The following is an 11,089-nucleotide window of genomic DNA, read 5'->3' on the forward strand; positions in this document are numbered from 1 at the left end:
AGAACGATCGATATTCCTTGATGGGGGTAAAAGAATAAAGAAAATAAAGTATCCAAAAGGGTGTCTGCCACACCATCGACCCCATCGATATTAAGGTGGGGGTGGGGCATGACACTCCTCCAACATACATGGAAATGTGTGATAGTTAATGCTACTATGCAAAGGAGGGTTAAATCCTCAGTTTCATTTTGGTCTTAAGCTATGTTGTGAAGAGAGGTTTCATGGATCTATTGAAGGCTCATTCATCATCCCAACGACTCAGATTATTGCAATGGCCTTTGCGTATTCAAAGCTTGCTCAACAGCTACTACACGATATGGTCATAGATTGTGAACCAGGGTTTGTTCTAAGTTTCGATATGTACTGTGTGGTTTTCTCTAGTCTTTGTTGTATTTTATCTAAGATCTTGGTCTTCTCCCTTCACTAAATTTTTGTATTCAATCATATTCAGTCCATCTTGAATTGGGAGTTTTTCTTTGATCACTAGATAGGAAGTGGTGCCTACCTCATCAATCTTTGCGTTAGAGTAAGGTAATGTAGTTAACCCTTCTCACTTGGTTTTAATTCTTTAATATTGCTACACCTAGATGCGTTTTCTTAAATTCTTGGCATATCAATGGGTGCAATGGTGGTTGTCATATTAATGGCTATGTTTAGATGTTTCCATTTTGTGGTGTTTAAATCTCATTGTTAATTCAATTATTTGGGTGGTGTGGCATAAGAAAAGGTTTGTAGGTTGATACTTAATCAACCTATCCTTTATAAATTGTATGTTGTGTGTAGGGTCCCCTATTTTATTCTTTATGGGTCTAGGGTCTCAAGTTTCATCTCCGCGAGTAGGTGTTTGGATTGTCATATTGGCATGGTAGTAATGGTTTGTGGCTTGACTGGAATAGTCTACACTACTAGTTTTTTTTTGTTCTCTTGAGTTGGGGCAGTCGATGGGGTATGTGGTCGGGTTGGAATTGTCTGAGTTTGACCTCTAATTATCCTAGATTTACAGTCAATTCCTCTAGAGAGAAGTTCCTCATGGTGCATGAGGGCGACAAGGTAAGAAGGAGGGTTGAAGAATGAGGGAATGTGAATCATCCACACCTGGAGGCCCTTGACTAGGGTGAGGTTGTAAACCCAAATCCTATAAACCATCCTAGCTCTCTTGATCCTCACAGTGGGTAGGACAACCCTAGAAACCGACTTCATCAACTCAAAATTGTAGTAAATAATATTGTGAACAACCAAGAAATTAACTTCACTTATCAAGCACATTAATGATATAAAAATATATACAAAGTCAAAAAATATATATAACTAACATAACCATGTAAATTAAACACCAATTTATGATAAGGAACAAAATAATTACTTCATGATAAACTGGACATTGTTAAAATTAGAGAAAACATAAAAATTAATTTGTATTAATTATAAAATAAATAATATATAAATTAAACATATTTAGATTTAAAAAATTGTATCGAAGTTTTTAACAATGGGCATTGGCCTCCTCTTTATTATGAAGATGCTTAATTTATAAATATGCTTTGTGACAATGTCATGCGCCAATACTATGGCTTATAAATACCACATGCTCAAAAAACTATAAGTCATTTTATATTACACTAGTTCATATAACATTTTTTAATTAATCATTTTATTAAAAAAAAAAATTAGAACTACTTTGGAGATAAATATAAAGCTTTGCTTTTTGTATATTACTAAAAATATCCTGAAATATCCATGGAGGTTAAATCCCTAACATCTACCTACTAATTATTAATAACTAAAATTAAGACTTTTGAATCCTTCTTCTAATCAAAACCAAAACCATGATATTTATATAATAATATCTAAATTATAACAACCATATAGACTCATATAAAAACAATGTAAACTCACCACAAAAAATATAGAATTAATAAAAATCATGGCAATAATGTCTATGTAACTAATAACCATAATTAAATGATGATAATGATCATTAAAAAAATGTTCCTTAAATGTGACAAGGCAAACTTACAACCATAATGTGGCAGGGGGATAATTTTCTTCCCTAAGAATCAAGAAAAACATAGGTATGCTTAGGGTTTAGGTCACGGTTCCAATAGTGTTGTTGAATGCTCTATGGTAGAGGCAAATTGTGAATCTGGGAATCCATGAGATGATTGTTTTTTGTGGTTCCTTGAATATAATTCATGATTTATATTCAAAATCTCTTCCTTGAGATTCAAGGTTATGCCATATTTTCAAAAGTATTTATCACTTGTATTAGTCTACACCCAAGAAAAAATATCTCCACGTTTTAAGATCAAAAGGTTGGTCATATGGTTAATTTGGGATCAATGTTAAATAAGGGTGAAATTTGGTGGCACAGGAAAAGGCGGTATATTCTCCTTCCTTAATGGTTGATCAATAGACTCAGAAATTAAAGTGGATGAATAATTCCTCATGGTTTAATGCAACATTTTGATGCTTTGTAAATTTTGGTTTTTGTTAAGTTAGTATTGCCCATTATACAAGTGGAATAGTGTAGATATTGTAGCATTTTTTTCATTAGCTTCAAGGTTAGAATTCTATAAATAATTTCCATTCCAATTATATCCATTAATTTCAATTTACTTATATAAATCATTGAACTGAAATAAACTTTAACTAAAAAAAGTTTAATATCAAAGTTTTTAATATGATAATTGTTTTCAATTCAACCATAAAAATAAAATATTATTATTTATAATTTTTACAAAATATATTTAGTTTATAACTTAATAATAAAAAGGCAAACCCATTGAAAGTAATAATAATTAAGGAATAGGATCTGAGAGATGGCTCTGACGTGGCCGCAGGACGGAATGAACCACGCACACCGTCGCCCTAGCAAAGTCTTAGGTTAACAATTGTTTACTGCAGCTAAGCATGGTATATGCTGCAAACAGTCTTCCACCCTCCCGACAACAGTCGCCATCCGGCCCCTGCATTCATGGTCAACTGTCTCTTCGGCGGTCGCGGTGGCAGGTTTCGACATCATGGATAGTATGGATTTCGAGGAGGTAGACTACTCCCAGGATCCGTATCACGGGCAGTCTATCTTTCGTAGCCCTAACCCTAACCCTTCCAGCACTGTATCACTTCCGCTCTCAATTTCGTTTTACCCTGACTCCGCGCCAGTTGTCTCTTTGCTTGGCCATACCTCCTCCACCTTACAATTTGGCTCACTCTCTATCGATTCACCGGGCCTTGACTACCCTTCGCTCTCACCCAGGACCCTAAATTTTCTCACCGCAATCTCTCCTCTGTTGCCATCTTTCGATCTGACCCCTTCGAACATTCCCCCACCCCCATCATGTCTGGATCCCAAAATTCCTCCAAACCCTAGCACCCTCCCCTCAGGCAGCTTCAAAACCCCCGTGATTATAGTCAAAGCACCACAACAAAATCAAGAAGGCACAGATCCACTGCAAGGACATCCATCAACTCCATGGACAGGGAAGAGGAAGGTAAAGTGTGTGAAATCCACCTCAAAGGATCTCACAATCATATTTGGAGAGGACATTCAGATGGGAGAGGTCGCGGACAAGGCAAATACGCTTTTGGTTGGGCATGTCAGAGGAAGGGCATACACAATGGAAATATTAACAAGTGGGTCAAGGAAATTTGGGGCAGCACACTCAAAGAGTTACCGGAGGTTCAGAATCTAGCAAGGGGATGGTTTGCACTGCATTTCTCCAAGGCAGACTACACAGAGCTAGTTCTTGTGAAATACTGGCACATTGAGATGGCGCCGGTCCTCCTCAAGCATTGGAGTCCATTATTCGACCCAGAAAGGGAGCAAATAGGTGTTGGACCCATCTAGGTTCGATTACCAGGGCTACCTCTACAATATTGGTCTGAAGCAGTCTTTGTAAGGATTGGGAATGCCCTTGGCACATACCTGGATTACGACAAGACCTATGTGCAGACCAAGAATAGAGCATTGGATAGAATCTTGGTATATTTGGATACGCGGGAGGGCCTGGAAGAGAAAATCACACTAAAATGGTGGCATTACACTAGAGTCCAGATCCTGGACTATGAGGGGGTTCCTTTTCGCTGCAAGAGATGCCACAAGGTAGGGCATATCTACAAGGATTGTCCTCTACTCATGAAATTAACTGACCCTCAAATCTCACCTCTTACCCAAAAAGGAAAAGAAACAGTCAAACAGGCCAGTACTCCAGTATTGGCTCATGGGGCACATGATCAAGGCAAATCATCTAGAGCAGCGGATGAGCTACATAGAAGGCCATCGCCTCCATTGACCCATGCTAGAGCTGCTGAGGCTGCAAAAAAAGTGGGTACATCTCTCTTTTCCTCCCCTATCTCAAATGTTACTTCAGTCTCTTTTGCTTACTGTGCATCATTAGATTCATCATCTGCTTTGGATATGTCTCCCTCTATTCCTTGTGCGATCTCCTCGCCCCCTCCATTCATCTCCACCATCTCTCCATCTATTCCTCCCCCTCCACCCTCCCCTTTGCCATCGGTCATGGATCGACCTGCTTTGCCCCATTCATACAACCTTCGATCTCGTTTCATCCCAGAAACCATTAATCCCTCTGGTCTAGGTCTCTCCTTCCCTAGGCCGGTCATTCAATCAACTCAGGGTCGTAAATCTAATCTTTCTAAAGCCATTCTGAAGGTCGGGGTTGAAGTAGTCATTGGAAAACAATCCAATCTTGAAGGGGTTCTTAGAGCGATGAACACCCCTGGGAGGGTTCCACCATGAAATGCATCTCCTTCAATTGCGGAGGCATGGCTAATGCCTCCAGAAAGCTAGCCTTGCGAAGGTTATTTGATACTGAACCTGTGGATATAATCATGTTGCAAGAAACCCTGGGAAATGCTGAGTCCATCAACCAAACCCTAGCATCATTAAAACCGGGTTGGCATTTCCTCTCTATTGATGTTGTGGGTAGATCAGGGGGACTAGCGATTGGATATGATCCCTACTCCATAAATGTATCAGCATCTTGGGGAGGAGTAGGTTTCATTGGAATGGACATATTCTCTACTGACCTAGGCATGAACATCAGAGTTATCAATGTGTATGGACCTTGTTAGCAGAGAGATGAATTCTGGCAGCGTTTCCTAAATTTGGAAATCACAGTTGTTGATCAATTGATTATTGGGGGGGATCTAAACTTCTCCGTAGGTTTTGGGGAATCTTGGGGATCCCAAGCTCAAATAGACCCCTTGTCAGATTTCTTCAGGGACACTCTGGATCTACATAACCTCACTGATGTCCCAATGAACAAGCCCTTGCCCACTTGGAGAAACCGAAGAGTTGGGGATGCAGCTCTGGCTAGAAGGCTTGATCGCTTCCTGATTAAAGTGCCTTTGCTTCAGCAGCTCAATAGATATAGACAATGGGTAGGGTCCAGAGGAATATCAAACCACTCACCTATTTATTTGGAAATCCTGGGACCTAAAGCCAAACCAAAGTCTCCATTCAAATTCAATCATGTCTGGCTCCAAGACCTGGGATATATCAAGTTGGTCTCGGACTATTGGGTATCCCATCCTATATCGAGTCACAGATAATTAGCTGAGGGTTTCTGCCACAACTTATCTCAGCTTAAACAATTATCCATCACCTGGGCAAAGGAGAAAAAATTGAAGGATGATCAGACCCTATCAGCTATTGAAGCAGAATTGACTGGCTTTTGGATGACAGCAACAAGAGACTTACTTTTGGAAATGAGAAATCACATCTCATTGAACTCAAAAAACAGAGAGATAAGATCCTGAAGGAAAGAGAACAAACTTGGAGACCGAAGAGTAGAGCAATCTGGTTACAGGCTGGCAATGATAACACAATTTTTTTTTCCAGAACTTTGCAAAAAGAAGGAAGATAGCTACTACAATCTGGAAATGCCTCTTCCAGATGGAGGTATAGCTAACTCTTTCAAAAAGTTATCTCTTTTAGGCACCTCACACTTCCGGAATATATACAAATCTCCACTAGAGGCCAACGTAGCTAATACCATTCAAGTGGCAGGCTATTTCCCTAGATTTATAGGGGAGGAGGAAGCACATGATCTCAATTCACCTGTTACACCTGCTGAACTTGAAGGGACTTTAAAGTGGTTCAAAAAAGACAAAAGCCCGGGGCCAGATGGGTGGACTATTGAGTTCTATCTGGCTTTCTACGAGCTTTTGGGACATGACCTTCTCCAAGTTGTGGAGGAATGCAGGACTACAGGCAAATTGTACAATGCCATAAATTCCACTTTCATCACCCTCATCCCCAAGACGGATTCCCCATCATCCTTCAATGACTTCCGTCCCATCTCCCTCTGTAACTGCCTCTACAAAATCATATCCAAGATCATAGCAAATCAAATGAGACCCATTCTCTCTCATCACATCTTACCTGAACAGTTTGCCTTCCTGGAAGACCGTTAGATCCATGAAGCCATTGGCACTGCACAAGAAGCTATTCACTCAATTAGATCCAGGAAGCTAAAGGGCATCATCCTTAAGATTGATTTGGCAAAAGCTTTTGATCGAGTTAGCTGGCTTTATATCAAAATGCTTCTTATCCACCTGGGATTCCCGCACCTATTCACTACCTGGATCATGTCCTGCATCTCCACTCCATCCTTCAGTGTCCTTATAAATGGCTCTGCCTCTCCTTTTTTCCATGTTGAAAGGGGACTCAGACAAGGATGCCCACTATCCCCTCTTCTCTTCCTGATCATCATGGAAGGTCTCAGTTGGTTAATCGATCATGAAAAGCAAAGTGGCAAATTATTTGGGCTGAAAATAAATGATCAATGCTATCTCACACATCTCCTTTTTGTGGATGATGTTCTGATATTTCTGGATGGCAGCATTTGAGACTCGATAGCTTTTGATAAGATTCTATCCATCTTCTCTAGGGTCACTAGTATGCTGGAAAATCATGCAAAATCTACCATCACTCTGGCTTATACATCCGTGTAGGAATCCAGATTTTCACTTCAGCATTTCCCTTTCTGTACCCGTCCTCTTAATCAGGGTTTCAAATATTTAGGTTTCTGGATCAAGCCCCTAAGCCAAAAGATCGCAGATTGGATCTGGTTAGTAACCAAATTAGAGAAAAGGCTATCAAATTGGTGCCACCACTTTTTGTCCAGAGCTGGAAGACTTGTGCTCATCAAATCAGTCTTGGAAGCTACCCCTGTATTCTGGATGGCATTAGCATGGATTCCCAGAAGTACACTAGCTCATCTCCAACAAATTTGTTGCAGATATCTATGGAACGATTGTCAGGACAAGAGAACATTTGCATGGGTAAGCTGGAACAAGATCACATTGCCCAAGAAATGGGGAGGTTGGGGACTCAAGGATTTAACCTTATTTGCACAAGCATTGGCTGCTAAAATGGGTTGGACCCTCCTCACCAAACAGAATCTATGGACATCTGTCTCTTATCATAAATATATATGGCCTCTACAATTAATGGACTAGATAAGGATGCCGCAATGGACAAGGATAGGCATTTCATCGGTTTGGAAAGAACTTCTACACTCTCTCCCTCTCATTCGAAATCCTCTGGTCTAGAAGATATTTAAGGCACAAAAGTGCGCGTTGGTATGGATCCTTGGATGGGGGGAGGAGGCAGATGCCAACTTCCTAGAGAGCTAATCCTTCACTTAAATCAGAGAGACATCAGTGTGATTGCTCAAATAGCAGATCAGGACAATTCCACCATCTTCGCACAAGCATGGAAATCAACATCTCAGCTCAACATACCACCCCAATGGCATCATTCTTGGAACAATTATACTTCCGCACTGATCAAGTCTCATATCTGAATTAAGAAGGGTCCGGCTGAACTCATGTGGTGCATGGCAGAATAGGGAACTTACTCACCAAAGGATGGTTATCCGAGTCTGCTAAAAAGAAAAATACTTGAGCACATGCAAATCTGGTGTTATATCATATGGAAACTTAAATCCCTTCCCCGAACCAGACTATTATTTTGGTGCATTCTTAGCAATAAAGTTCCCACGGGGGACTCCCTTACCCACATAGCCATTCATGGCCCACACAAGTGCATTCTATGTAAACAAAACTCAAAATCGACTGAGCACCTCTTCCTTAATTGAAAAATAACAAAATATCTATGGAGATCTGTAGCTGCTAAGATTCATTTTATTGGCGAATGGGAAGGGGATAGCATATTAGCAGCTTGGAAATCTTGGCACTGCTCGCATGTGGGCTCCAATCTCCCCTGCCTACCTTTGATTATCTACTAGGCTATGTGGCTGGCTCGCATGTGGGCTCCAATCTCCCACGCTACTGCCTAGAGGAAAGTGGATAATTCATGAGCAAAGGGGTACTACTCATTACCAATACTACTATAAACCATACATAGATCAGAGATATCACCGGGTTGATGGAACCTAAATTTTTTTATGTTTTTCCAGTTATATATGATGATGTATATATCATAGTTCTAATTTATGCAAATCACCCCGCAAGGTGTATATATTTCACAACACGGTTCATGAACTTATATAAATAGACCCTATCTGGTTATCACCCTGCGTGGTGAATTTTGTTATATTATAGCCATTCACAGAAATGGGTTTTTTGACATATTTCAAAAAGACAAGTGATGCATATGCTGTCAAACATATACTATATGTAATTTTCCAAAATTAATAAAAGATTACGATTTTTCCTTGGGAAAAAATCATAATAATTAAAAATATACCATAATTATATTATAATAATAATTAAAAATATACATCTTAATATGTAATATTTGGTATTTACTTGGACAATGTTATATAATGTTATATATAGCCCTTGCTTTGCGTGTATGCAACAGGCACCCTATTTATAAAAGGATTAAAAATAAAACATATTCAGATGACCACCAAATATTGTTAATATATAAATTTATTGCATTGCAAGGAAACCTCGAAAATAATCGATCTATTCACATTATACGACGGAGTACGTTGTCCGTCTGAATGTTAATATATAGATTTATTGTCAATATATAGATTTATGTTATCGAAAGGAACAACGGTAATTCAGCGATAAAATAGAACACATTTTGCAGCATTGTTTTGGTTAGTTTTTTTTTTTACGACATGAAAAATAAATTTAAGTTGATAAATTTGTATAGATTAAATATGCAAATAATGTTTTAACTGCTCTGAATTTATTTATCCAGTTGGAAAAATCTACAGTTGACTAATAAAATAGATAAAATTTATTATATATATATATATATATATATTTATTTATTTATTAAACTAATTTGAAAATAAATTATATATATATATATATATAATATATATATATATATATATATATAATTATTTATTAAACTAATTTGAAAATAAATTAAGAATGGTAAACTTGAAATTTTAAAAATGGAAAAATTTAGAAAAATGAAAAAATATATTATAAACTTTTTCAATTAATGCTAACAGTAGAAAAATAAAAAAATATATTATAAATTTTTTCAATTCAGTTTTGGATGTATTTGTGATGATTGGCAAATCCCTCAAACACATTGGGTGAGACTCTGCAAATCGAGCAGCTACCTAGAGATATGTGAAAGGAAGTAAAAGGAAACCCGTGCATTATTTTTAGAAGGGCAAACAAATAACCCAACAAACGCCCGTTAAAAAGGATTCCATAACATTTTAAATTTGTACCTCTTTTTGCCCTTGTGTAAACATGATCATACGTTGCGAGCATGACATCCCTTTTCAGTGGACGGACTCCCACTTGTTTACTTGCCTCGTTCTGCGGAATCACAATACCTTGAATGTTAAAAAAGCTTCATAAGATTTTAAATTTTCACCCAGGTTTGAGATCAGATTTCGACAGTCGGAATTTCAATATGCCAAATACACCATGCTTTACCTCGACATGCACCACTTGGTTTTATTTTGAAGGTTGGTGATAACTGGCATTGCAATTCGTTGTAATTTTGTCACTCATTCCATTAAATTTAAGGAAAAATAATAAGATTAGATCAGGTTCACTTATGGTCGTTTTATACGGATCCAGTACCATTGATAATGACATTTGCACTGGAAAATCATGGCAACCATTCATGATGTTCTGAAAAATATGAGACTCCAGCAGCTTATTCAATCAACGTGAGCATCAGAAAATCTTATGTGTGATTACGTTTAAAGAAAGTAATATACATCCTGAATCGGAAGAATATGAATAGGATAATGAACACAAATGATTCTGAGAAAGAAATACAAATGGTAGTGAGAAAGAATGAAATCAATATCCAGTATGTTACAAAGAATATGGAAGAAGCTGGAAATACAAGCGTGGGAATGAATGTTAAATAGTGGGCGCCAATGTTTCAGTATGGTCTCTCTCCAACATAGTTTCCAGGAGGGTAGTAATTGCATGTGATGAACGTGTCGCCGCTGTTACATTTGATGACGACACATCCAACGTTAGTTGTCATTCTCCAGACAATCTGAGTGTAGTGCGTGCAGTCTTGGCCGGAGCTGCAACTATTATTTGCATAGTTATACCACTTCTTTTCATCAACCCATGCACCCACTGCCTCTGTAGCATTCCAGCCTTTACCACTACCCCAGAATATGTTCTCTCCGAATGGACCATTCGAATGCTGAAGAAGGCAATCACCTCTTCTTTCCCTTGCATAAACGCGAGCATATGTTGCGAGTTTCACATCCCATTTCAGTGGAGGGACTCCCACTTGTTTTCTTGCCTCGTTCTGCGGAACCACAAATCCTTGAATGGTTTGACTAACATTCGTACCTGCTTCTGTAACCATTTGTAGGCTGCAGATTAGAAGGCTCAAGGCAGCTACTACAACCAGCAGAAACGATGGCTGTCTCATTTTTAGGGAAACAATAACAAAGTAGCAGCTGGTACTTGACAAATGTACCTGAAATTGAAGAACAAAATACTTTAAGATCGCCCTCCACTTGGCTTGTTTATATCTTCTTTATGAAGACAATTTATAGAAAGCCCAGACAGTTTAATATGAAGGGAGAATTCGATAAATAGTAGGTGGTGGCCCAAACGTATGCGGTAAAATATAGGGGATAAG

General features: G+C 38.5%; 1 pseudogene; it reads right to left on the reverse strand.

Annotated features, from left to right (window-relative positions):
- Positions 1-10,366: 10,366 nt before the first annotated feature.
- On the reverse strand, positions 10,367-10,876 carry LOC149240974 (pathogenesis-related protein PR-1 pseudogene; annotated as a pseudogene).
- Positions 10,877-11,089: the final 213 nt, after the last annotated feature.

This window comes from Pinus tabuliformis, chromosome 8 (genome assembly GCF_031772625.1).
Source record: "Pinus tabuliformis cultivar Carrire ecotype Pingquan chromosome 8, CPIR1, whole genome shotgun sequence".
NCBI classification, from domain to species: domain Eukaryota; kingdom Viridiplantae; phylum Streptophyta; class Pinopsida; order Pinales; family Pinaceae; genus Pinus; species Pinus tabuliformis.